Source organism: Oryx dammah, unplaced genomic scaffold (genome assembly GCF_014754425.2).
Source record: "Oryx dammah isolate SB20612 unplaced genomic scaffold, SCBI_Odam_1.1 HiC_scaffold_24, whole genome shotgun sequence".
Lineage (NCBI taxonomy): Eukaryota > Metazoa > Chordata > Mammalia > Artiodactyla > Bovidae > Oryx > Oryx dammah.
The window spans coordinates 24,994,573-25,021,273 of record NW_024070208.1 but is presented as its reverse complement, the minus strand read 5'-3'; positions in this window follow the sequence as shown (position 1 = coordinate 25,021,273).

Below are 26,701 nucleotides of genomic sequence, written 5' to 3'. Positions count from 1 at the left end.
AAGATCAGAGAAGACTAATGACTTCTGCTCAGAAAAGGCTACTGAGTAATGGCTGTCATAATGGTTTTCTTAAAACAAGTTGCAGCTGGACATAAATTGCTAAGCTTGAAGGAAAAGTCTTTGTTGTAGTTGTTTTCACCCTTTGTTTCTTTCACATTTTCTCCTTTATTAAAATCAATGTCATCTCCTTCCTATTCCTTGTGTAATTTATTGATCTCATTTCATTAACCTTGCTCGTAATACACAGTAGCATGGTGGCCCCGAGCACAGGACCTGGACTTCCAAGAGTTTTCACTCTGTCACGCACACATACCAATATTTTGACCTTTGGCATATTATTTAATCTCTTAAGGAACATTTTTTTTTTCATCTGTAAAAGAAGAGAACAATAGCATCCATTTCTCAGGTGTTGATGTGGGTATTAAGTGAGAAACTGTAAAGCACTAGAAGTGCTGCCCACAGGGTAGGCATGCAATAAATGTTAGATAGTGTGACTACTTCTAAAAAGTACAGAATATGCAAGGAACAGGGTGTACAGACTCTCATCAATAAACATTTATTAAACTTATCATTGTCTCAGTGTTCTGAAGGGAACAATAGAGCTGTAAAGGAAGTCTTTTACTCCCTGGTGTCACCCTATTCATTCCACTGGTTTTGCTCATTGTTTAAGGTATGACTTAATCATCACCTTCTGACAGGCCTTCCTTTAGGTTCTTCGTTATGGGGACAACCTTGAGATTACTGTCCTCTCTTGCTTTACTGGTGGCTCAGACAACAAAGAATCTGCCTGCAATGCGGGAGACTTGGGTTCAATCCCTGGGTTGGGAAGATCCCCTGGAGGAAGGCATGGAAACCCACCCCAGTATTCGGCCTGGAGAATCCCCATGAACAGAGGAGCCTGGCAGGTTACAGTTCATGGGGTCCCAAAGAGTTGGACATGACTGAACGACCAAGCATAGCACTTGCTTTACTATTTTAACCCCTCAGCTAGGGACATCATTTCAACAAGGTAAGTTCCTAGTTTGGGTAGCAAATTAGAGCTTTGGGGGAGCCACTCTACATATCCAAAGTCAAAAAGTACCCAAGTGAAAAAATACAATAAAAACAAAAATAAAATCAACATAGCTTTCAAAACTCTGTATGTTATTTCAGCAACACAAACAGAAAACCTGACTAAATAAGTTACTTTTCCTATAACACCTGAGCCTGTTTTATGGGATAATTTGATTTCCGGCTTAGACCTAGCAGTACTATTTATTTCTCTTGGGACAGAAATGGTGGTACATTGAAGGACTGTTGTATTTGTTCAAAAGTAAATCCTGTTCTAACTCTAGGAGTACACAAGGCCTGAGACATGGGGTAATATACACCCGCTGGCTCTGTGAGGTGTTCAAGGGCAGAGATGGAATACAATTGGAGACCTGCAGTGTGTTGACTGGCCCAGGGCAGACACTGCCTTCCTAATGTGTGTCCTCATTAATAGAATTGCTAATTTGGAAATTCACTAGTCCATTGCCTCTGTTTCATTGTATAAATTTTAACAGGTGTGTTCACCTTGCATTAAAGAAGTAGTCTTTCTTCCATTGCTTTAAAAACATAACGTTTAAACACCAGTGCAAAAAGAATCGAAATTTTAATTTACCCTCCAGTGCTCAGTAGCATGTCCAGCTTTGAATACATTGATTTTAATCTTGTTTTAAAGCAAGATGATTGTGTTCTCATAAAATCACTGGAGATCTGGGGCACTGATCGATAAGCTTTTATCATGAGAAAAGATTTTCATTCCAAAGTGCAGTAGCTTCACTTTGGTGAAATCCCAATAAAACGACCCATTCAACTGATACAAACTTTAGACTTGCTCTTTGATTTGAAAATTCTTCACAAGAAAATAAAACCAAGTGAAAAGATCAAGTCAACAGAACTTCAAACATTTTGTCTTGTATACCATGTGGGACTTTTGTCCAGGTATATGCCCAGTTGTGGGATCATATGGTCGCTCTGGGCTTCCCAGGTGGTGCTAGTAGTAAAGAACCCACCTGCCAACACAGGAGACAGTAGAGATTCGGGTTGCAGACTCGATCCCTGGAAAGATGCCAGGAGAAGGGCGTGGCAACCCACTCTGGTATTCTTGCCTGGAGAATCCCATGGACAGAAGAGGCTTGCGTGCTACAGTCCATGGGGTCGTACAGAGTCAGACCTGACTAAAGCAACTTAGCATGAATGCACGCATGGTAGCTCTATTTTTAGTTTTTTTAGGAACCTCCATACTGTTCTCCATAGTGGTTGAACCAAATTATGTCCCCACTAGCAGGGTAGGAGGGTTTGCCTTTCTCCCTATTCTCTCCAGCATTTATTTTTTATAAAGGGTCTCTTTTTAATGTCAAAAAATTGCAATCCTTCAGGGAATTGCAGTCAAGTTCTTTAATATCCATTAATTGAAAAAAAATGGCAAAATTTTAATTGAGCACTACAGGTTTAGTGGACAGAGGAGCCTGGTGTGCTGCAGTCCATGGGGTGGAAAAGAGTCAGACATGACTTAGCAACTGAAAAACAACAACAACAAGTTCTCTATGCTTTAAAAAAAAAAAAAAAAAAAAAACCTGGGGATCTGTCCATCTTCCATAGGTTTGAACTCTTAGTTTCATATGCAGATCCAGACACTCACTATTCGGTGAAGGTCACACTCGACTTCCTCCTGCCTCCTTGCATCAGTTGGGATTCTCTGGTGGCAATAGAATCAGATTCTGGTCTTGCTTCAGTTTATCAGGAGAATAGTTTATCATAGAATCAGTGAGAAGTAGAGAGAACAATGTTTGGAAACAGGTAGGTGGTTCCGTCACTTTCTGGAAGCCGTAACTACAACTAATAAAACAGAGTATTAGTCTTGTCCTGCCACTGGTATGCTCAGGCCATGATGAAAGTGAAAGTGATAGTTGCTCAGTCGTGTCCAGCTCTTTGGGACCTCATGGACAGTAGCTCTCCAGGTTCCTCTGTCCATGGGATTCTCCAGGCAAGAATACTGAAGTTGGTTGTCATTTCCTTCTCCATGAAATGAAAAGCCATGTTGGCTTTCACTAATTAACTCCTGCTGTTTTCAGACTCTTTTCTCATTGGTTCAATATTCAAATTCCAGTCAAACTGCCCTCCTTGTAGCCATCCCTTTGTTAGGATGTGACACTCAACCCTAGATGCCCAGAGAGTAGACTTATATCATAAAATCAAGTCCTGGCATCAAACACTATGGGATCAGAAATGTTCCTTGTTCATTGAAACAGGAAGCCAGAAATCCATATTGATGTTCAATTTAATTCAACAAGCGTTCATCAAGGGCTTATCCTTGTCTAGGCAGGCATAATGTAAGTATTACAGAATTTATTTATAGTGCAAATGCCCACAATGCTGTGGTGGCCTGGACACTGTGACTCTTCCTAGGAAAGTCAGGATAGGATTCATAGATGATGTCACATTTGGAAGGGTATGTAGGGGTTACCAGAGGCAGAAGAGAAAGAAAAGATTATTTTAAGAAGAGTAGGGTGAATAGCATGGGGAGAAAGTAGGTGGTTGAGCAAAGCTCCAAGCTGACTTTTGGAGGAGGGGCAGGGGACTCAGAGAGTGAAGTGATCACAGAAATAGAATAAGGAAACCTAGATTTTCTTATGTGCTATCTTTTATTTATTTATTGGCTGTGTCAGGTCTTAGCTGAGGCACTTGGGCCTCTAGTTGGGGTGCAAGAGTTTAGTTGATTCGAGGCATGTGGGATCTTAGTTCCTTGACCAGGGATTGAACCTGAGTCCCCTGCATTGCAAGGGACATTCTTAACCACTGGATCACCAGGAACATCCCATGTATTATCTTTGATATATTTTTTAAAATTGCTATTGTTTTCTGTCTTCCTACCAAAGGATAGGATGGAATATCAGAGAACTGCAGACTGGATGGGTTAGATATTGTCTAAAAGTATCTAATTTTATGTTTCAAAACAAAGGAACTAAATGCCAGAAAAGTGCAGCGATTCACCCAAAGTCATTTACAATAATAATCCGAGGTCTGTGCCACAGCCATGGCTCTCAGTGGCCTGGGACACTCCAGTGCAGAGCTGTGCTCATATTAAAATAACTGACTTGAAGCTCCTGGCTCCTGCTCTCCAGGAAATCTCTCTGTGGGCTACGCAAAACACTGTTCCTAAGAAATATCTGTCAGGGCAGAGTTCTGAGGTCACATAAGAACATAAGTTGGGAAGTGCAGTAGACCCTTTTCCAGAGTATATTAATATATTAGAAACTTGAGACCCACAATAAAGGAACTTGTTTAGCTCCTTTTGAATCAGGTTTCCCATGTTTATCTGACTACCCCCATGTTTATCAAACTGACTAGGATCAGTTTGCCTAAAAATTATTAAATAAACAACTACCCGGCCTAGTGGTTTGAGTGACAGTCCAAAATAGGCCAGGAGATAATGATCTACAAACTAGAAGCAGAAGTCCTAAGAGGTTACCTTTCCTAGAAGGACCTACAGGGAGAATGAAGTTCTTTAACATTTATATTTACCAGGCTTTAAAAACCAGCAAAAACTCTTACTTTCCCAGAAACACATAATCAATTAGCTTTCTTTTACTTTTATGAAACAGACAATAGATAAGTTAATATTGAGCACATATGTATGAATCAATCAGAGCATAGCCTTATAATTATGTAAGATACAGGAAATTGAGGATGAATTTATCCCAGTTTCAGGCCACATGCACATACATACAGACTTTGCTTTTCTCACTTCATGTTGGAGACAACTATGAGTAAGATACAGTGCCACTCAATAAGGAGTTCAGGATCATTTGGACGGGGAGTTACAATTTTCTTGGCTCTAATTCTCATTCAAAAACCTGGAGAATTCAGCTTTTTTGGAGAGCCCAGGGCTCTTCTCCTTGCAAACATGAGAGTCACAAGGTATGAAAGAAACATCTAGCTTCAAGCAAAAAGCAACAGTAGAGTCTGATGCTTTTATTCCAAGTTCTCAACATCCTTCCAGTTTTGGCTCAGGCTCTCCTGCCGTCATCTCTGAGTCTCTGCTGTGGGTTCTACTGCCCGTTCCGCGGGCAGGAGCTTCTCTCAGGTGAGTCTCTGGACGTAGCTTCCTGTCAGCACGCCTCCTGGCCCTCTGCCTTTTGCATGCTGTGCGTTCACCTGGAGGTCTTCCCAGACATTACCAGAAAAGAGTCTGAAAATCTCTTTCCTCTAATGGAGCCACTGCTGAGCTTGTTCAGAGGAATAAGTGGCTAGATCAATGGCCTTCTCTTCCTACATCTGTTTGGTTGAGTGTCTGCCAGGCACTACGCTAGGTGGTGGATACAAAGGCAGATAAAACACTGTTCTTGCCCTTAAGGAATTTATGGTCTATGGGGAAATAAGTCAAACTCACAGATCATTTAAATTATCTGGCAGATACTACAGTAGAGATATAAACAGAGCATCTGGACACTGGACCTAGCCTTGGAGATAGGAGGATGCCTCCTGGTTCCAGTGTAATTTCTCTGCTGGAATACAGCCCTACAATTGGGGTACAGATGGTCACTGAGAAGTAAGACGCCTGTCCTCAAAGAAAAACACATTCAGATTTGGATTTTCTTTTTCCCTGACTTCACTATCACAGATGCCAACCCCATCAAGGATAACACTCTCCTTCCCAGAGGCCTGGTGTTCTTTCAAACCCTAAAATGAGGTGGAGTTCTGGCTTCAAAGGATGACATCTAGCTTGTCTGAGGGTTGGCTCTGCCCTGCTGGTACTTTACGTCTCCCTTCCCTTGAGGCCACAGGACAAAAACACTCATCCTCTCAAACCTCCCATTGTTTATATTGCAAAGAAAGATTAAGTAGCATTCAATGTAATTGCAATGTAAAATTCAGTTTCACATTGTTTTATATTTAAATTCAATGGCCATGAGTTTGAGGAATCTCTGGAAGACAGTGAATAACTGGGAAGCCTGGTGTACTGCAGTCCATAGGGTTGCAAAGAGTCAGGCATGACTTATCAACTAAACAACTAAGTCTGTAAAAGCAATCATCAGAATACAGTGCTCAAAATACTATTATAAACTAGTAATTAAAACAGAAGCAGACATCAGAAGCTACATATGCAAGTACCTGTCATTTCTTTAAAGATGGTTCTGCTGGGCAGATAGCAAATACGCTATCATAGTGCCACACGAGTGTATCTTCCTCGGTTCTTTGTCTCGTTCCAACAAGGATTTGGAGTGACGGACATTAAAGCCCCCTTGGTGTGTCACAGCTCTCAGGTCTTGGATAGATCGTATTATAGCTCTCAGGTCTTGAATGGACCATGTTATAGCTCTTAGACAAATCAGTGTTACAGCTCAGTGTTACAGCTCTATTTTATTTAGAAGATAGCAGGAAAATCCATCTTCGAGGCATGAGGGCACGTCTATCCAAAGACGCAAAGGGAGAGAGAGAGAGAGAGAGCTAGCTTTGGCTCCTCTATTTATATGTTTATCTCTCCCTGGGCCTGTCCTATGAAAATTGGGCCAGCCAGGAGTGTTTGTTTGTTTTACCTGAGGTCCTCACTCTGGTCCTGGGACCTTTCTTTGTTCTATTTTCGCGGGATTTTCCCTTCTTTGTCTTTTAGCCACCGCCATTTTGGACTCCTTTTCCCTATTCTACCCACCTAACAATAGCATTACATAAATCTCACAGAAAAAAAAATTCTTACTACTTCCATAATATTTTTACCCTGTTTTTAAATGACCCAAACAATGTTACTGAGTATGATCATCTGCCTTATTTCTCTGATTCCAAATTACTTTTGATTCCCCCCCCAAATAAAGCCTGATCTTATTAGATGGAATGATAATGTCATTATTGTGCTTAACATTCCTTGGGAGTTGGCTTTTCATTGTTCTTCAGAAAAAGGTTAAAATCCTTAGCACCATGTGGGAAATGTATTACTGTTAACAAATGTTTGCTGCTCTTCCCATCCCACTGAAAAACAAGATGTGAGAGGAGGTGCAAATTCTAGCTCCAGACAGATGCTTTGAAAGCTGTATGGGAGTTCATCAAGAGCCTTCTCCCTCTTGATGGTTTGTCCTATTAAAAGTTATTCCTTAGGATTCCCACATGGTCCAGTGGTTACGAACCTGTCTTGCAATGCAGGGGACTCTGGTTTGATCCCTGGTCCGGGAAGATCCCACCTGTTGTGGGGCAGCTGGGCCCGTGTGCCACAACTACTGAAGCCCACATGCCTAGAGCCCATGTTTCACAACAAGAGAAGCCACTACAACAAGAAGCCTGTGCACTGCAACTAGAGAAAGCCCATGTGCAGCAACAAAGACCTAGTGCAGCCAAAAAAAAAGCTAACTAAGAAAACTGAACCATAAACAAGGCTGAGCACTGAAGAACTGATGCTTTTAAACTGTGGTGCTGGAGAAGACTCTTGAGAGTCCCTTGAACTGTAAGATCAAACCAGTCAATCCTAAAAGAAATCAATCCTGAATATTCATTGGAAGGACTGATGTTGAAGATGAAGCTCCAATACTTTGGCCACCTGATGTGAAGAACTGACTCATTGGAAAAGACCCTGATGCTGGGAAAGATTGAAGGTAGGAGGAGAAGGGGACGACAGAGGATGAGGTGGTTGGATGGCATCACTGCCTCGATGGACACAAGTTGGAGCAAACTCCGGGACTGGTGACGGACAGGGAAGCCTGCACTCCATTGGGTCACAGAGTCATACACAGCTGAGCAACTGAACTGAACTAGAAGGCCTTGCCTGATCTGCTGCCCTCAATCACCCCAAGCACATCTTTCACCACTCTCCCTCTCTTCATCCTACTCTGTGCCACCCAGTCTGACTTTCTCTTTATATCTTGAAACTAAGCTAGTGGAGGTGAAGGAATTCCAGTACAGCTATTTCAAATCCTGAAAGATGATGCTGTGAAAGTGCTGCACTCAATATACCAGCAAATTTGGAAAACTCAGCAGTGGCCACAGGACTGGAAAAGGTCAGTTTTCATTCCAATCCCAAAGAAAGGCAATGCCAAAGAATGCTCAAACTACTGCACAATTGCACTCATCTCACATGCTAGTAAAGTAATGCTCAAAATTCTCCAAGCCAGGCTTCAGCAAAACATGAACCGTGAACTTCCTGATGTTCAAGCTGGTTTTAGAAAAGGCAGAGGAACCAGAGATCAAATTGCCAACATCCGCTGGACCATGGAAAAAGCAAGAGAGTTCGAGAAAAACATCTATTTCTGCTTTATTGACCATGCCAAAGCCTTTGACTGTGTGGATCACAAGAAACTGCGGACAATTCTGAAAGAGATGGGAATACCAGACCACCTGACCTGCCTCTTGAGAAATCTGTATGCAGGTCAGGAAGCAACAGTTAGAACTGGACATGGAACAACAGCCTGGTTCCAAATAGGAAAAGGAGTATGTCAAGGCTGTATATTGTCACCCTGTTTATTTAACTTCTATGCAGAGTACATCATGAGAAACGCTGGGCTGGAAGAAACACAAGCTGGAATCAAGATTGCCGGGAGAAATATCAATCACCTCAGATATGCAGATGACACCACCCTTATGGCAGAAAGTGAAGAGGAACTAAAAAGCCTCTTGATGAAAGTGAAAGACGAGAGTGAAAAGGTTGCCTTAAAGCTCAACATTCAGAAAACGAAGATCATGGCATCTGGTCCCATCACTTCATGGGAAATAGATGGGGAAACAGTAGAAACAGTGTCAGACTTTATTTTTGGGGCTCCAAAATCACTGCAGATGGTGACTGTAGCCATGAAATTAAAAGACACTTACTCCTTGGAAGGAAAGTTATGACCAATCTAGATAACATATTGAAAAGCAGAGACATTACTTTGCCAACAAAGGGTCTGTCTAGTCAAGGCTATGGTTTTTCCAGTAGTCATGTATGGATGTGAGAGTTGGACTGTGAAGAAGGCTGAGTGCTGAAGAACTGATGTGTTTGAACTGTGGTGTTGGAGAAGATTCTTGAGAGTCCCTTGGACTGCAAGGAGATCCAACCAGTCCATTCTGAAGGAGATCAACCCTGGGATTTCTTTGGAAGGAATGATGCTAAAGGTGAAACTCTAGTACTTTGGCCACCTCATGCGAAGAGTTGACTCATTGGAAAAGACTTTGATGCTGGGAGGGATTGGGGGCAGGAGAAGAAGGGGATGACAGAGGATGAGATGGCTGTATGGCATCACTGACTCGATGGACATCTGAGTGAACTCCAGGAGTTGGTGATGGACAGGGAGGCCTGGCGTGCTGCAATTCATGGGGTTGCAAAGAGTCGGACATGACTGAGCGACTGAACTGAACTGAAAGCTCTTCCTGCTTGAGGACCTTTAAACATGCTGTTCATTCTCCTTGTGTTACAGAGATCAAACTTGTTTTGCTCACCACATAACAGGCCAATTAACTGAGAAATGAGGTGTTGAGGCAAGAATATGACTTCATTCTGAAAGCCAGGTGACTGGGAAGATGGCAGACTAATGTCTCAAAATAAGTATCTTACTGGGGTCTAGGTGCTAGGTTCTTTTTATAGAATAGAGAGGAGGGGGAGGACGTGAGGACATAAAGTAAAAAAGGCCATTAATCTTACAAATATCTCTAGAATGGCTAGCCTCAGAGACGGGATGTGTCAGTTTATTCCTTCCTATAAGCATCCATGGGTGGCCAGGGTCCCAAACAAGGGCATTTCAGTTTAACATTCAGGCAGAGGGCCAAGATTCTCTGATGCAGGTCATTATGTATGGACAGTATCCTTTTAGTGAACAAAAGCAACAGAGAGCAAATGTTAAATAAAACTCCAAAATGGAATCAGTTCTTCCCTGTAACACTTGGAATGTGTGTGTGTTTTTTTAAATGCATTCTACCAGCCCTTTATCCCCTTTCCATGTCAAATGCCTACTCATTCTTTAAGTCTTAGGGAAGCTATCTTTAACTTCTCCAGAAAAAAAAAGAAAATAATTATTATAATTGTATTCCATATATTCAAAAACTGAATTAGAGACATAAGAAATACAGAAAAAACCCACATAGAACTTAAATGTAAGCTACAATGTCTGAAACAAAAAACACATTAGATATCATCAACAACAGATTATATATTGCAAAGGAAGGGGTTATTCAAAAAGACAGGAAATCAGCAAGGACATAGGTGAATTAAACAGCACTATCAGGCAACTTGACCTAACACTGACTCAACAACACTCTTGGTGAAAGAGTTGGTAACATTTATCAAGATCGATAAGATTCTGGGCCATAAGGCAAGTCAATAATTTTAAAATAGTTCAAGTCATAGAAAATATGCACTCTAACACATGAAAACAAATCCTTACCTCCCATCGAATACAAAAATTAACTCAAAATGAATCAACAACAAAAATATAAGCATTAAGACTGTGATACCCTTAGAAGAAAACATAGGAGTAAATCTTCATTACTTTGGGTTTAGCAATGTATTCTTAGATATGATATCAAAAGTGTAAGTGAGCAATACAAATAGATACACTGGACTTTAAAACCTCTCATGTATTGAAGGACATTATCAAGAAAGTTAAAAGCTAACCTAGAGAACTGAGAAAACATTTGGAAATCATATATCTAATAAGGTCTAGTATTAAAAAATATATATATATAATACTCTTAACAGCTCAGTAATAACCTAATTTTAGAAACAGGCAAGGAATTTCTCCAAAGAAGATATACAAATGGCCAGCAAACACATGAAAAGATGTTTAGCATCATTAGTCATTAGGGAAATGCATATCAAAGCCACAACAAAATACTACTTTCACACCCACTAGGATGGCAATAACCAAAACAAACAGGAAAATCAGTGTTATCAAGAATATGAAGATGGACTTTCCTGGTGGTCCCGTGGCTAAGACTCCATACTCCCAATGCAGGGGACCCAAGTTCGAGCCCTGGCAGGGAACTAGATCCCACATGCCACAACAACTATAAGACAATTCAGCACAGGGAAATAAATCAATAAATAAAAATTTTAAAGAAGAATATGGAGAGAAATTGGAATCCTAATACATCATTGGTAGATATGTGAAACGTTTTAATTGCTATTGAAAGCAGTTTAAAATTTCCTTTAAAAATTAAATATAGAATTATATATTTTTTAAATATAGAATTACTATGTGCTGTGTCTAGTTGCTCAGTCGTGTCCGACTCTTTCTGACCCCGTGGACTGTAGCCCCTCAGGCTCCTCTGTCCATGGGGGTTCTCCAGGCAAGAATACTAGAGTGGGTTGCTATGCTCTCCTCCAGGGGATCTTCCCAGGTCTCGCGCATTGCAGGCAGATTCTTTACCATCTGAGTAGTATATAATTACCATATAATCTAGTAATTCTCCTCCTAGGTATATATCCAAAAGAATTAAAAACCAGTACATATACATGCATGTTCATAACAGTATTGTTTACAAAAACCCAAACTGGAAACATCCCAGATGTCTATAAGTGGGTGAATAGATAATCAAATCATGGTGTATATATACAATGGAATATTATTTAGTCATAAAAAGAAGTGGAGTACTGATAGATGTTACAACATGGATGAATTTCAAAACATGATGCAAAGTGAAAGAAGCCAGAAACAGAAGGCAGAAACATCTCATATGATTCCACTATGTGAAAAATCCAGAATAGGTAAATCCACAAATAGAATACAGATTGAAATGCCAGAAGCAGGGGGAGGAAAGAATGAGGACTGTTTAAAGGATATGGTTTCCTTCCCAAGTCATGAAAAGGTTTGGAACTGTTTTGAAATAAGATAAAGGTGATGGTTGCACAACGCTGTGAACGCACTAAATGCCAGTGAATTGTCTACTTTAAAATGATCAATTTTATGTTATGTGGATTTCACCTCAATGTAAAAAAAATCTTTGACTCAGTGGCACTGCCACTGGCACATTGTGAGTACTTAAGAAAAGTTAACCATCAGAATTTTATTGTAGCTTTATCTAATAGTAGCTCAAAATGAGAAGCTACTAATATGCATTTTAAAATTGAATTTTAAAAATTACGGTACATGCATATGTTGAAATATTCTGCAGTCATTCAAAAACAAACACAGGGATATTTCATGATCATGGAGAATACTCAGTACGTTAAATTCAATACTTTAAGTAGAAATACCTCAATAAATATTATGTTTAAAGTCTTGTTCATCACACTTTACGTTCATCTCAAATTTTGTGGTAACTCTCCAGAAGCCAAAATATTCAGTCTCCCAAACTAGAACACTTGGAACCCATGTCAATTCAGGATTAAATGTGTTTTCATATCTTAGATCGAATTCAAGTCCAGAAACTGAGCTTTGAAGTCTGATTTCCACAGTTTCTACTTATACTTGCTTTATTTCCTGGAGTCACTATTCTCTTAATGTACCACCCTTTGTCCAACCCACTCTCAGTTGCCATTCTCTTCTAGCAAGGGTATTTCTCCTCACCTCTCACTCTGACTCTCACATTTTATCCATGGTTCTAGTCTTGTCAATTTCCAGAGGAACCATCTTCAGTCCCAGCCTCTTGACTCTCTAGATGTCATCCAGACTTCTCATTCTGTCTGGGGGTGCGACTATTCACGCACTAGTCTCATTTCCCCTGCCAGACCAGGGCTGAGTCCTACTCATATCTGTAATGCCCAAGGCATCTGGCAGAGTGTTCCGCTTTGATTGTGGCAGGTGTTCAATAAATGTTTATGAAATTGAAAAGAACTTCTGAAACAGATGGGTGACTGATTCAGACGCAAGGGCATGAAAGCAAACACTAGTACCTGTGTTTGAACAGACACTGCTCTGCTCTCTGCATGGTAAATGCTGCCACATACATATTCAGTACAACATTTGTCAACACTAAACTATAATGTCACCAGGGCATGGACTGGGTCACCTGGGGATGATTTACAATTTATGCACAAATCACCATGAGCATTTACCACTTTTCACTTGACACCACCGTTAAGATCCCTTTTCTTCTCGGGTGCTTGTGCACCCAAAGGGCTCTTCTCATAATCATGTGATCTGACCACCAGGTTACTAGACACACTGATCAGGTTATCTTTCTATGTATGGAATGCAGAGTTACGTAGGATCCACAAGTTCAAGGTTAGTAATGCCTCTTGGTTTGCTTTATTGATTTTTCAGTTTGACATTTGAACAGTGAGATGTCTCCTCAGGGACAAGAAAGCTGAACTTTTTTTCATATATTAAATTTGTGCAGAGTTAAATTTAGGGCATATCGGTAGTGTAGGTTTGCTGGAATGAAGACACATTACTGTTTTCAGAAACCATCCTGTTAGTCACTCAGTTGTGTCTGACTTTCTGTGACCCTGTAGACTATAGACCACCAGGCTCCTCTGCCCTTGGAATTCTCCAGGCAAGAATACTAGAGTGGGTTGCCATTCCCTTCTCCAGGGGATCTTCCTGACCCAGGGATCAAACCCAGGTCTCCTGTACTGCAGGCAGATTCTTTACCATCTGAGTCATCAGGGAAGCCCTATGTTTAAAAATGGTGTCTGTTAATTCATATTTTTAGTGGGCCATATTAAAGTAAGTTGCCTTACTTCCTCAGAGTTAGATAGCACACTGCAGATAAAGTAATAACAGAAATGACAATAAAATATAGAAGTAACAGCAGTAGAACTAGTAATAATGAATAGAAACAATAATAATAATACCCAGCAGACCAATTCTGTTCAAGCTGCCATAGGCAACACCATTAGTCTAGCATGCTGACCATTGACTTAGGTAAGCAGTTGCATTCAGCAGAATTCTGAAGCCAAATAGTACCTCACCTAATGCTGTTTTATGAAAATGAGATATTGATATTATATCTTAAATGGAAAACTTTTAATATGCCTCTCAAGATATTCTTTAATTCAAAGTAGCAAAAGAAAATGGAAGAGAGTTTTACTGGCAAGAGAGCCAGAAAGAACTTTTAAACAGATTTATTTTGTACTTTATGCTACATTTTGGCTTATAATGTATATGATCTTACGTCAGTTCAGTTCAGTCGCTCAGTTATATTCAACTCTTTGGGACTCCACGGACTGCAGCACACCAGGCTTCCCTGTTTATCACCAACTCCTGGAGCTGGAGAAGGGAATGGCAAACCACTTTAGTATTCTTGCCTTGAGAACCCCATGAACAGTATGATCTTAGTAGAACATAATAAATTTTAAAGAGAAAAAAAAAATGCTTTTAAAACTGTAAAACTCTTGCAAGTGATGGTTACTCTTGGAGAGAAAATAGCTCTCTGCCCCTTTTCTCCATCTCACCCTCCAACACCCCCATCCACACCTACACACAAATACGCTCGTTCCAATCTTTAGGTCAAGGCTATGGAGCTTTCACTAGCACCCACCTGACTTGGTCTTCTGCCACCATTAGAGAAGTCAGGATCCAAGAGAAATGCATAAGAAGCTGGGTCTATCTCCAGTTACCCTGGACAAAACTTCCAGTATTAAAAGAAATCCAGCTCTTGGCTGCTTAGTTTTTGATGGTTTTAAAAGGGATTCATTGCTCTTATTACCAGTCTTAATTTCCAGGGAACTGGTCAATCATATACCAGAGAACAAATAATCAAATGAGATCCAAAGTCTCCATTTTATTACACAATCTCCCATAATCTCCAAAGGAGAACTTTAAGAAAAAATAGGACAAGTGGCTTTAGACCCGAAGTCACACTGGAACTTCCTCCTTCCTCCCCTACTCACCACTGAATGGAAGACCATGAGGCTCATAGAGTTGGTATAACCTGTCTTACTACTCAGATTCATGGCTGCCAGTCTAGCTGCATGAGAATTCTGTGTTTTCTATGTGGGGAGGGACAACACAAAAAACCCAACTTTGACAACAGGAAGACATATTTTATTTTTCTAAAAAGGAATGAATATAGGTTTTGGCTGGCTGATCCATTTCCACGCTCTCCCCTGACACTTCTATGAGCAAAGACATTGGCAGGATAAATGCTAGGACCATGGGTATAATCTGTGTCTGTGGAATGGAGAAGTCCAATAGCTAAACACTGCTTGTTTACCTTAAATTACAGGAAAAACAAGGCTTTGGGAGCTTGCCTTTAAATCTTCTTCACTAGCTATAAGTATTTGAAAAAAATTCAGTTTTAAATTTAAATTTCCAATGTTTTCCCTTTGGATGGAAGTTAATATATTGGTCAGGGTTCTCAAGAGAAATAGCACCAATAGGAAATATATAAATATAAGTAAACAAATACATTTGCATACATAAAAGATTTATTATAAGTAGTTGGCTCTTGAGAGTCCCTTGAACTGTAAGAAGATCAAACTAATCAATCCCAAAGAAAATCAACCTTGAATATTCATTGGAAGGACTGATGCTGAAGCTGATGCTCCAATAATTTGGTTATTCATATGATTATGGGGGACGTAAATTCCCAAGATCAACAGGGTGAGTTAGCAAGCTGGAGACCCAGCAGAGCCTAGTTCCAATCTGAATTTGAAGTTCTGAGAACCAGGAGAGAAGATGGGGTAGTTCTAGTCCAAAGCTGAATAAGTTCAAGATCCAGGAAGAGCCAATGTCCCAGTTCAAGGACCGTAGACAGAAAAAATTCTGTTACTCTAGCAAGGTCATCCTTTTTCATTCTATTAAGACCTCCAACAGATTGGATGAGGCCCACCCAGAGTTGTTGTTGTTGTTCAGTTGCTAAATCATGTATGATTCTTTGTGACCCATGGACTATAGCATGCCAGGCTCTTCTGTTCTCTACTATTTTCTGGAGTTTGCTCAAATTTGTGTCTATTGAGTCAGTGATGCTATCTCATCCTCTTCCACTCCCTTCTCCTCTTGCCCTCAGTCTTCCCAGCATCAGGGTCTTTTCCAATGAGTCGGCTCTTCACATCAGGTGGCCAAAGTATTGGAGCTTCAGCTCCAGCATCAGTCTTTCCAATGAATATTAAAGGTTGATTTCCTTTGGGATTGACTGGTTTGACCTCCTTGAAGTTCAAGGGGCTCTCGAGAGTCTTCTCCAGCACCACAATTCAAAAGAAGGACCATAGCCTTCTTTATAGTCCAACTCTCACATCTCTACAAGACTACTGGAAAAACCGTAGCTTTGACAATACAGACCTTTGTCAGAAAAGTGATGTCTCTGCTTTTAAATACCAGAGTAAGGAGAATAAGTAATATCCAGAGTAAGGAGAACAATTTGCCTTACTCAGTCTACCAATTCAAATATTAATCTCATCCAGAAACACCACGACATCCAGAATAATGTTTGGCGAACTGTCTGGACACTCCATGACCCAGTCAAATAGACACAAAAAATTAACTATTGTAGAAAATAATTAATATTTAAAACTCAAATTTCTTGTCTGAGAGCCATAAGTACTATGGTTCCATAGGCCTTATAAGTCACTTACTATTCATATATTCTTATTACAGATTGCAAAGAAACAACTTGATCACCTACTTCTTAAGCTGTTAAATGATCAAAGTAATATTTCCCATTTTAATTACAGAATAAGTTTTACATTTGCACTTTCTTACTTTTCCACTGTACTAAGCCTCTTTCTTTCAAAGAATGCCTCTCACAGGAACTGACAAGTTAATATTCAAGTTGTTTTTGTACTTTCAGCTCTGGATAATATTTTGATGAAAGACCTGCAAGTACATCAAATTACTGCCCAGAAGTCTCATCAAAATTCTGGATATAATGATGCCATTTTCAATGGGTTCTGAAGAGGTAATAATTAGCTTTCATTAAACAGAATAAATATTAATGCAAGTCAGAAACAAAGTACAGACAGAATTGTACCATACACATTAACAGTGCAAAGGTTTGGTCTGTGGACTATATGGAGCTCCTCAGGAATGGTAAATGGTCAAAGACAACACTGAGGATCTCTGGTTTACATAGAGGAAACTCTCTTTTCATGTGCCAAGGGCTTCCCAGGTGGCTCAGTGGTAAAGAATCCCCCTGCAATGCAAGAGATTCAGGTTCGATCCCTGGGAAGATCCCCTAGGGAAGGAACCCACTCCAGTATTCTTGCCTGGGAAATCCCATGGACAGAGGAGCCCGATGGGCTATAGTCCATGGTCTAACAGAGTCAGACACGACTTGGTGACTAAATAGCAACAACTGAAGACTGAAACAGTATGAATAGTTTAAAAGTGCTTACCCAGATTTTCCCTCCGCTGTGAATTCAAAAGGAACAGAAAGGTGTTCAGCGTAAATATTTTTTGAGCTTAACTTCTTTAGTTCTATGTATTATTTAAATAAGAAAAAAAAACTGTATATCATGAGGTCAGGAGAGTGCATCAAACAATACCAAATGTCTAGGGACTTAGGGACTTAAACAGCAATGTATAAGGATGTATGAGGTAAAGAAGACTGCATATCTTCATTAAGGACGGTTCTCAGCAAAACTCACATGAAAGTTTAAAATTAGGAAAAAAAAAAAAAACCAAAACACATATTTAATTACCACTACATACCAGAATGGGTTTCCCAGGTGGCGCTATTGGTAAAGAACCCACTTGCCTATGCAGGTTAGACGTAAGAGACTCCGGCTCGATCCCTGGGTCTGGGGGATCCCCTGGAGGAGGGCACAGCAACCCAGTCCAGTTATCTTGCCTGGAGAATCTCATGGACAGAGGAGCCTGGAGGGCTGCAGTCCATAGGGTCGCACAGAGTTGGATGTGACTGAAGTCACTTAGCACGCACATACCAGAATGGCTAAAATTAAAATGACTGACCACACCAAGTTTCAATGTGGATATGCAACTCTTGTTCAGGAGAGGCTGAACTCAGGCACCTGGCTCTCCCTGGAATTGAGAGTCAGAGTAGGGGCTGGTCAAGATATGTTAGAATCCTTAAACTGTCAGTAACATACTGGAAAATCTCTCACACCACATCTATCCTGAGAGAGATAAACTTTCAGAGTGTCACCACGATCACTCAATCAGTTCAGTTCCGTTCAGTTGCAGTCATGTCCGACTCTTTGCGACCCCATGAATCGTAGCACGCCAGGCCTCCCTGTCCATCACCAACTCCCGGAGTTCACTCAAACTCATGTCCATCGAGTCGGTGATGCTATCCAGCCATCTCATCCTCTGTCATCCCCTTCTCCTTCTACCCCCAATCCCTCTCAGCATCAGAGTCTTTTCCAATGAGTCAACTCTTTGTATGAGGTGGCCAAAATACTGGAGTTTCAGCTTTAGCATCATTCCTTCCAAAGAAATCCCAGGGCTGATCTCCTTTAGAATGGATTGGTTGGATCTCCTTGCAGTCCAAGGGACTCTCAAGAGTCTTCTCCAACACCACAGTTCAAAAGCATCAATTCTTCGGCGCTCAGCTTTCTTCACAGTCCAACTCTCACATCCATACATGACTACTGGTAAAACCATACCCTTGACTAGACGGACCTTTGTTGGCAAAGTAATGTCTCTGCTTTTCAATATGCTATCTAGGTTGGTCATAACTTTCCTTCCAAGGAGTAAGCGTCTTTTAATTGCATGGCTGCAATCACCATCTGCAGTGACTTTGGAGCCCCCCAAAAATAAAGTCTGAGACTGTTTCCACTGTTTCCCCATCTATTTCCCATGAAGTGATGGGACCAGATGCCATGATCTTCGTTTTCTGAATGTTGAGCTTTAAGCCAATCTTTTTACTCTCCTCTTTCACTTTCATCAAGAGGTTTTTTAGTTCCTCTTCACTTTCTGCCATAAGGGTGGTGTCATCTGCATATCTGAGGTGATTGATATTTCTCCTGCAAATTTTGATTCCAGCTTGTGCTTCTTCCAGCCCAGCGTTTCTCATGATGTACTCTTCATAGAAGTTAAATAAGCAAGGTGACAATATACAGCCTTGACGCACTCCTTTTCCTATTTGGAGCCAGTCTGTTGTTCCATGTCCAGTTCTTACTGTTGCTTCCTGACTTGCATATAGGTTTCTCAAGAGGCAGGTCAGGTAGTCTGGTATTTCCATCTCTTTCAGAATTTTCCACAGTTTATTGTGATCCACACAGTCAAAGGCTTTGGCATAGTCAATAAAGCAGAAATAGATGTTTTTCTGGAACTCTCTTGCTTTTTCCATGATCCAGAGGATGTTGGGAATTTGATCTCTGGTTCCTCCGCCTTTTCTAAAACAAGCTTGAACATCTGGAAGTTCACGGTTCATGTATTGCTGAAGCCTGGCTTGGAGAATTTTGAGCATTACTTTACCAGCGTGTAAGATGAGTGCAATTGTGCGTTAGTTTGAGGATTCTTTGGCATTGCCTTTCTTTGGGATTGGAATGAAAACTGACCTTTTCCAGTCCTGTGGCCACTGCTGAGTTTGCCAAATTTGCTGGCATATTGAGTGCAGCACTTTCACAGCATCATCTTTCAGGATTTGAAATAGCTGTACTGGAATTCCATCATCTCCACTAGCTTTGTTCGTAGTGAAGCTTTCTAAGGCCCATTTGACTTCACATTCCAGGATGTCTGGTTCTAGGTGAGTGATCACACCATGGAGATTATCTTGGTCGTGAAGATCTTTTTTGTACAGTTCTTCTGTGTATTCTTGCCACCTCTTCAATAGAGGAGCATAAAAGTTTCTAATAATCTACACCATTCACTTAACAGCTGGAATCTAAAAATGGATTCCACATTGAGGATTTATGTTGAAATAGTCTTTAAAATCTAGTGGGAAATCATTATAGCAAATGGTGGTGAATATCCATTTGGACAAAAGTAAACCTTGAGGCTCACTTCATACAATATATAAAAATGAGTTCAAAACAGATCTTATACCTAAACATGATAGGTAAAATGATCAAGCTTGCAGGAAAAAAAAAAATGAAACATTGGAGAATACAATAATGACTAATGACTTTGAGGCATGCAAACATTCCTTAAACATGATATAAAAAGCACACATCAAAAGGAAATAAATAAATTGTACTTCACTAGAATGAAAAACTCTTGTTCATCAAAAGCCACCATATCCAGAAAGTGAAAAAGCAAGCTAAGGATGCAAAGAACATATTCTCAGCAACATATGTAACAGATGACTTATGCCCAAAAGACAAGTATATTTTTTTAAAAAATCATAAGTCTATAAGGAAAAATGCAAAAGACCTAAATAAAAATGGGTTAAATAAGTTTAAACCACAATCAGTTACCACAGCAAAAAATGATGGCTAAAATGAAAATGACTGACACCCCAAATGTTGTCAAGGATATGGACGAATTGGAATTCTATTGCTCATTGGACTTTAAAATGTTACAATCACTTTGGAAAATATCTTGGAGTCTCTTATAAAACTAGATATACACATACCATATGACACAGTTCCAGCAACTTCATTAGGGCATTTACCCAAGAGAAATGAAAACACATGTGCATACAAAGACATTTCTACACATATGTTCATAATAGCTCTATTCAGCTGTTATTTATAATAGCAAAAACTTGGAAATAACATAAACATCCATCAAAAGATGAACTGATAAACTGTGGACCATCTATCTAAGACTACTGCTCAGCAATAAAAAGGAATGAACTACTGATATCCCCAACAACACAGATGCACCTCAAAAACATTATAATCAGTGAAAGAAGCCAGGCATAAGAGAGTACATACCCGTATAATTCTATTTATATAGAATTCTAGAGCTGAAACTCTAGTACTTTGGCCATCTCATGTGAAGAGTTGACTCATTGGAAAAGACTCTGATGCCGGGAGGGATTGGGGTCAGGAGGAGAAGGGGATGACAGAGGATGAGATGGCTGGATGGCATCACTGACTCGATGGACGTGAGTCTGAGTGAACTCCGGGAGTTGGTGATGGACAGGGAGGCCTGGCATGCTGCGATTCATGGGGTCGCAAAGAGTCAGACATGACTGAGCGACTGAACCGAACTGAGAGCCAGTAAAACTAACCTATAGTGACAAATTAGATCAGTGTTTGGCTGGGGTTGTGAATGTGGACATTGACTGCAAATAGGCATGAAGGAACCTTGGGGGCTGATGGAAATGTTCTATCTTGATCGCAGTGGCAGTTACATAAGTGTTTATAATTGTCAAAACTCATCAAACTGCATGCTTAAAATGAGTTATTTTATATAAATTTTGCTGCTGTTCAGTCGCTAAGTAGTATCTGACTCTTTTTGACCCCGTGGACTATATAGCCTGCCACGCTTCTCCATCCATAGTATTTCCCAGGCAAGAATATTGGAGTGGGTTTCCATTTCTTTCTCCAGGGGATCCTCTTAACCCAGGGATCAAACCCATGTCTCCTGCTTGGCAGGCAAACTGTTTACCCCTGAGCCACCTGGAAAGCCCAATATCTCATTATAAATGATTTGTTTTTGTAAACTGGTTAATGACTGAAACAGGCACTTGAAAAAATATTTCCAAATGACCAACAAGCATGTGAAAATATGCTCGATATCATTATTCACCAAGGAAATGAAAACTAAAACCACAATGAGATATTGGTACACAACCATTAAATGGCCGAAATTTAGACATCTGACAACTTTTGGCAAGGATATGGAGTGAGAGGGAACAGAATACACCCAAAGTACACTAAGTTTCAGGGGAAGCCTGGAAGTTTTCAGTTCAGTGTGAATGACAGTCTGGAGCAGGTACCTGTACAGAAAATAAGGAGAGTCAAGAATATCCCATGAGCTCCTCCCAAGGACCTTATACTATATTCAGATTCTGGACTAGAGAACATCTTGGTCCCAAATAAGCAGAATTTTCAATGACTCTCATTTGCTCTCCCTAATGGCTCACCAAGAATTGCTTTACCAATGGAGTGCTTCCTTCCTGCCACGTATTTCTGTCTTAGAGCAAATCTATTTTATGAGGACAAAGTTTATTTCATTCCTGTCTCAAACAGGGTACAGTCAGATTCTTGTCACCCCATAGTTCAAAGTATTGAATTTTATAATATAGTTATTTGAGAAAGAAACTCTTAGATTCTTCTCTAGAGTATGAACCATAGGAACTGGCTATGAAAAGTATTTGACAAATATGTATTTTTCTCTTTTGAATTAACTAGTACAGAATCAACTTTACTTGGTGAATGTCAGTTTTCTGAAGTAGGATGCAAGTTACTCATATAGTTTCTTTACTCTCTGAAACTCTAGGGTTGCTTAAATATAAGGAATAATGCATGGAATATTTGAGTAAAGATGCCAAGGAGACTGGGGCTTCCCAGGTGGCCCTAGTGGTAAAGAATCCACCTGCCAACAAAGGGGAGCTAAGAGACACAGGATGGATCTCTGGGTCAGGAAGATTCCCCTGGAGGAGGGCATGGCAACCCACTCCAGTATTCTTGCCTGGAGAATCCCATGGACAGAGGAGCCTGGCAGGCTACAGTCCATAGGGTCACAAAGAGTTGGAAACAACTGAAGCAACTTAGCACGCAGGTACAACAAGGAGACCACTTGATTATTTTGTTTATAATGAATGGAAGTCCTGGCTTCCATTCAGCATGCATCTTTAAAGAGGAACATCTAACTCAGTCCTTTGTAAACTGGATACAGTACCAATTAGATGGTACATTTCCTGGGAAGAACAATAACAACAAAAATCCTAATGTATGAGACTTTCTACTTTCTTTGACAGATTGCATATTCCACAAAAGAGCCCTGGTATTTGACAAAAAAATCAGAAGTTCCTTACAGCATTTTCCATAACCAGCCAACCACTCTTGCTCTGCCTGCTTTCCATTTATCTCTTCCTAGATCACATCTGTCCCCCATCCTCCATCTGCAAAACAGACTGGATCCAAGATGCTGCCCTTTTCATGGTTTTGCAGTAAGCATTTTTTGAGCACTTGGTATGTGGCAGGCCTGTATTTGCTTGGGCTCTCAAAGTATGCAGGATAGAGCCTGTCAACAATTTGGTGAGACAGATTCTATCCTCAGAAACATGAAAGTGAAGAAACGTGTCTAGATTGCGGTTTGATGAGTTGTTTATTATCTAGCAGCAGCGTGCTGTTGAGTTGGATATAGGCACTGTAACATGGATTGCACAGTGTCTGCATTTCTCTCCGCAGAGAGAAAGCAGGTCCAGAGTCGGTATTCATGAGCTATTCCTTTGGTTGCCTTGATCGTCAGAAATCTGTTCTCTTCAAATCTGCAACCCTTCCCCAGGCTCTATCAGTCTCTAGGAAGACTGGAGATTGAATCCCCAAATATCCATGATCTTGCTGTAGGTTAAATTTGCTACTCACATCTGTCAGCTTCTGCTTACAAAATGATCTTTCACCTGCCCAGAGAGAAGCCAGTTTTTTCCAGGCAAGGTGCCCATCACCTTGAAGAAGATATTTTAAACCTATTAAGGAAATCAAATAAAGGAAGAATGCTGTAGGAACATAAGTGGAACAAGATGATTTTAACAAAAGACTCTAACTTTAGTCAGTGCTAGGGACTTTAGGAGTCCAAATATTACTTTAGAATCTTTTCACCTAAATTTGAGATAGATCTCTTGTTTCATTAAAAAAAAAAAAAACAAATCTGTACTGGATGTTCTTGTATACTGAATGTTTCTTTATAGGAGTCTCAACAAACCAAGTGTTTGACCTCTGCTGCTGTCACTAGTGGTATCTTTACTCTTATTTCAGTAGAAGACACACAAGTATTTAGAGATTCCAATGGATTTTTAAAATTGATGCATAATATGCATAGAATAAAGCATGCAAAGTGTGAGATTTGCTTAAAGATGGAAATACGAGACAAGAGGGAAGCATTTTGTTGGCAAAGAAATTCCTTGTGAGCCCTTGTGGAGTGTAAATGAGAAACACTGAAAATTCTGCTTATTTGAGACCAAATTCCTCTCTAGCCCAGAATCTGAATGAAGGGGAAGGTCTCCAGGAGAAACTCATGGGACATTCTTGACTCTCCTCATTTTCTGTACAGGAATCCCCTCCAGACAGTCATTCTCACTGAAGTGAAAACTTCTAGGCTTCCCCTGAAAGTTAACTCATTTCTCCAATGAACAAATCTAGTTGTGAGGCTAGGACTGATGTTGAAGCTGAAGCTCCAATACTTTGGCCACCTGACGTGAAGAGCCGACTTATTGGAAAAGACCCTGATGCTGGGAAAGATTGAGGGCAAGAGAACTGGGCAACAGAGGATGAGATGGTTGGATGGTATCACCAACTCAATTAGACATGAATTTGAGCGAACTCTGGGAGATAGTGAAGGACAGGGCAGCCTGGCGTGCTGCAGTCCATGGGGTCACAAGGAGTTGGGCATGACTCAGAGACTGAAAAACAACAAGTTGTGAGGCAGTTCTTTTTTATATAAACTGAAATCTGCTTGTCTACAGCTTTTTCTCATTGTTTCCTCTTAATTCTGCTCTCTGGAAAAACAGCAAGTATATCTGGTCTTTTCTATACACAATTACCTCTCAAATATTGGAAGGCAGCTAATTATGTCTCCCCTTAAAACTTCCACATGCCAAAGTCTCCTGTTTTCTTCGTTTTTTAATGTTTACTTATTTGGCTATGCTGGGTCTTAACTGCGGCATATGGGACCTAGTTCTCTTGCCAGAGTTTGAACCTGAGCCCCCTGCACTTGGAGTGCAGAGTTTTAGCCACTAGACCACCAACGAAGTCCAAAACTCCCCTTGTTTTTTGAACTGTCTCTTGAAGAACACTTCTCTTATTCTTGACCATCTTGTCTTAGAACCTTTCAGTTTTTCAGTGTCCTTCTTAAATTGGGGTGCCCAAAATTGAAAGTAACATTTGGACACTATCATCTTACTAACATAATCTGTTTTTTTTTAAATTTTAATAACTATTGATACATCAAATTGTTGGCTTCTGCTGGGGACAAGCAAAACTCTCAAATATTTTTCATGTAAATCAGTGCCAAATTCTATTTTTCCATTCTGTACTTAGGCAGTTGTTTTTAAGGGTAAACACAGAAGAGAACATTTTGGTTTTGCCTATCATTTCAACCTGTCAAGACTACTTTGAATCTGGATTTTATCATCAATCTTATTCATTCCCTTTTCCAGCTTTCTGTCACCTTCAAACGTGATGAAATATCTTTTATGTCTTCATCAAGTTATAGAGAAAAAAAGCCAAACAGGACAGAGTTCTGTAGCTTTCCTCTAGAGAGTCCCTCTAAATTCATGAACTTTTCTAGCAAATATTTTGGACTACTTACTGTATACCAGAAACCATGTAAAGAGAAAAATAGGTTAGTTAAATATATGTGTGTGTATATATATATATGTATCAGTCAGTTCAGTTCAGTTCAGTCACTCAGTCGTGTCCAACTCTTTGCAACCCCATGAATCGCAGCACGCCAGGCCTCCCTGTCCATCACCACCTCCCGGAGTTCACTCAGACTCACGTCTGTTGAGTCGATGATGCCATCCAGCCATCTCATCCTCTGTCATCCCCTTCTCCTCCTGCCCCCAATCCCTCCTAGCACCAGAGTCTTTTCCAATGAGTCAACTCTTCACATGAGATGGCCAAAGTACTAGAGTTTCAGCTTTAGCATCATTCCTTCCAAAGAAATCCCAGGGCTGATCTCCTTCAGAATGGATTGGTTGGAGCTCCTTGCAGTCCAAGGGACTTTCAAGAGTCTTCTCCAACACCACTATACACACACACATATATATATGGTCTCTGAAAAAATAAAACAAGATATAGGCTCTGATTTTAACTTTCTTTTTCCATTTAATAGATTGTACACTGCTATTAGTATTTTTAGGGTGAAGATCTTAAAGCAACAATTATTCTATGAAACTTTGATTTTCTTCCATTATATGAGACACAGAATAACCTGGAGACTTGATTAAACACCTAATTAAGCCAGGACATACTAAGCCTCTGGTAGATCTCTATACCTAGAATGTTATCAAAAGAGAGAGTAAATCTGACCAACATTTATCTTAATAAAACTGCCTGGATCCTTAGTGATCATCACATATTTTATAAAATGGGGCAGCAAATATAGCCTGGGCTTTCCTGGTGGCTCAGTGGTAAAGAATCTGCCTGCCAATGCAGAAGACATGGGCCTGATCCCTGGGTTGGAAAGAGCCTCTGGAGAAGAACGGCTACTCACTCCAGTGTTCTTGCCTGGAAAATTCCATGGAGAGAGGAGCCTGGCAGGCTACAGCCCATGGGGTCACAAACAGTCAGATGCAACTTAGTGAATAAACAATAACAACAACAAATATAGTCCAGCGTCTACTAGCTATGTGACCGCGTGAACAAACAACTGATTTCTCTGACACTATGTTTCTCCATCTTCACTGTGATAAGAACAATGAATACATCACACAGTTGTTATGGGGAATGGAATTATTTGGATATGTAAATTATCATTAAAAATTAGTTCCCTTTCTCCTAAAAGCTCATTCACCATTGACAGTCTCTTCGAGATTTTTTTCCAGACCTCAATCTTGTTAGTCTATATTCTTAATTCAACTACTTCTTCTTTTGCCAAGCAAGATCACATTTCTCTTTCCAGTGTTCAAGCCCTTCCTCATTCTCCATGATTTTGCCGTGAGATCTCAGAAGGCTGAGATCACACCTGTGGTTCCTTCTGGGCTCTGGGACGTTCTTTTCTGGCTCCAGAAATGAGAATGTTTCTCTCATGTGACCAAGTCCCTTTCTACAGCTCCTCAGTGATGTTGGGCTACAGTTTCTTCGTTGTATGTTTTTCTG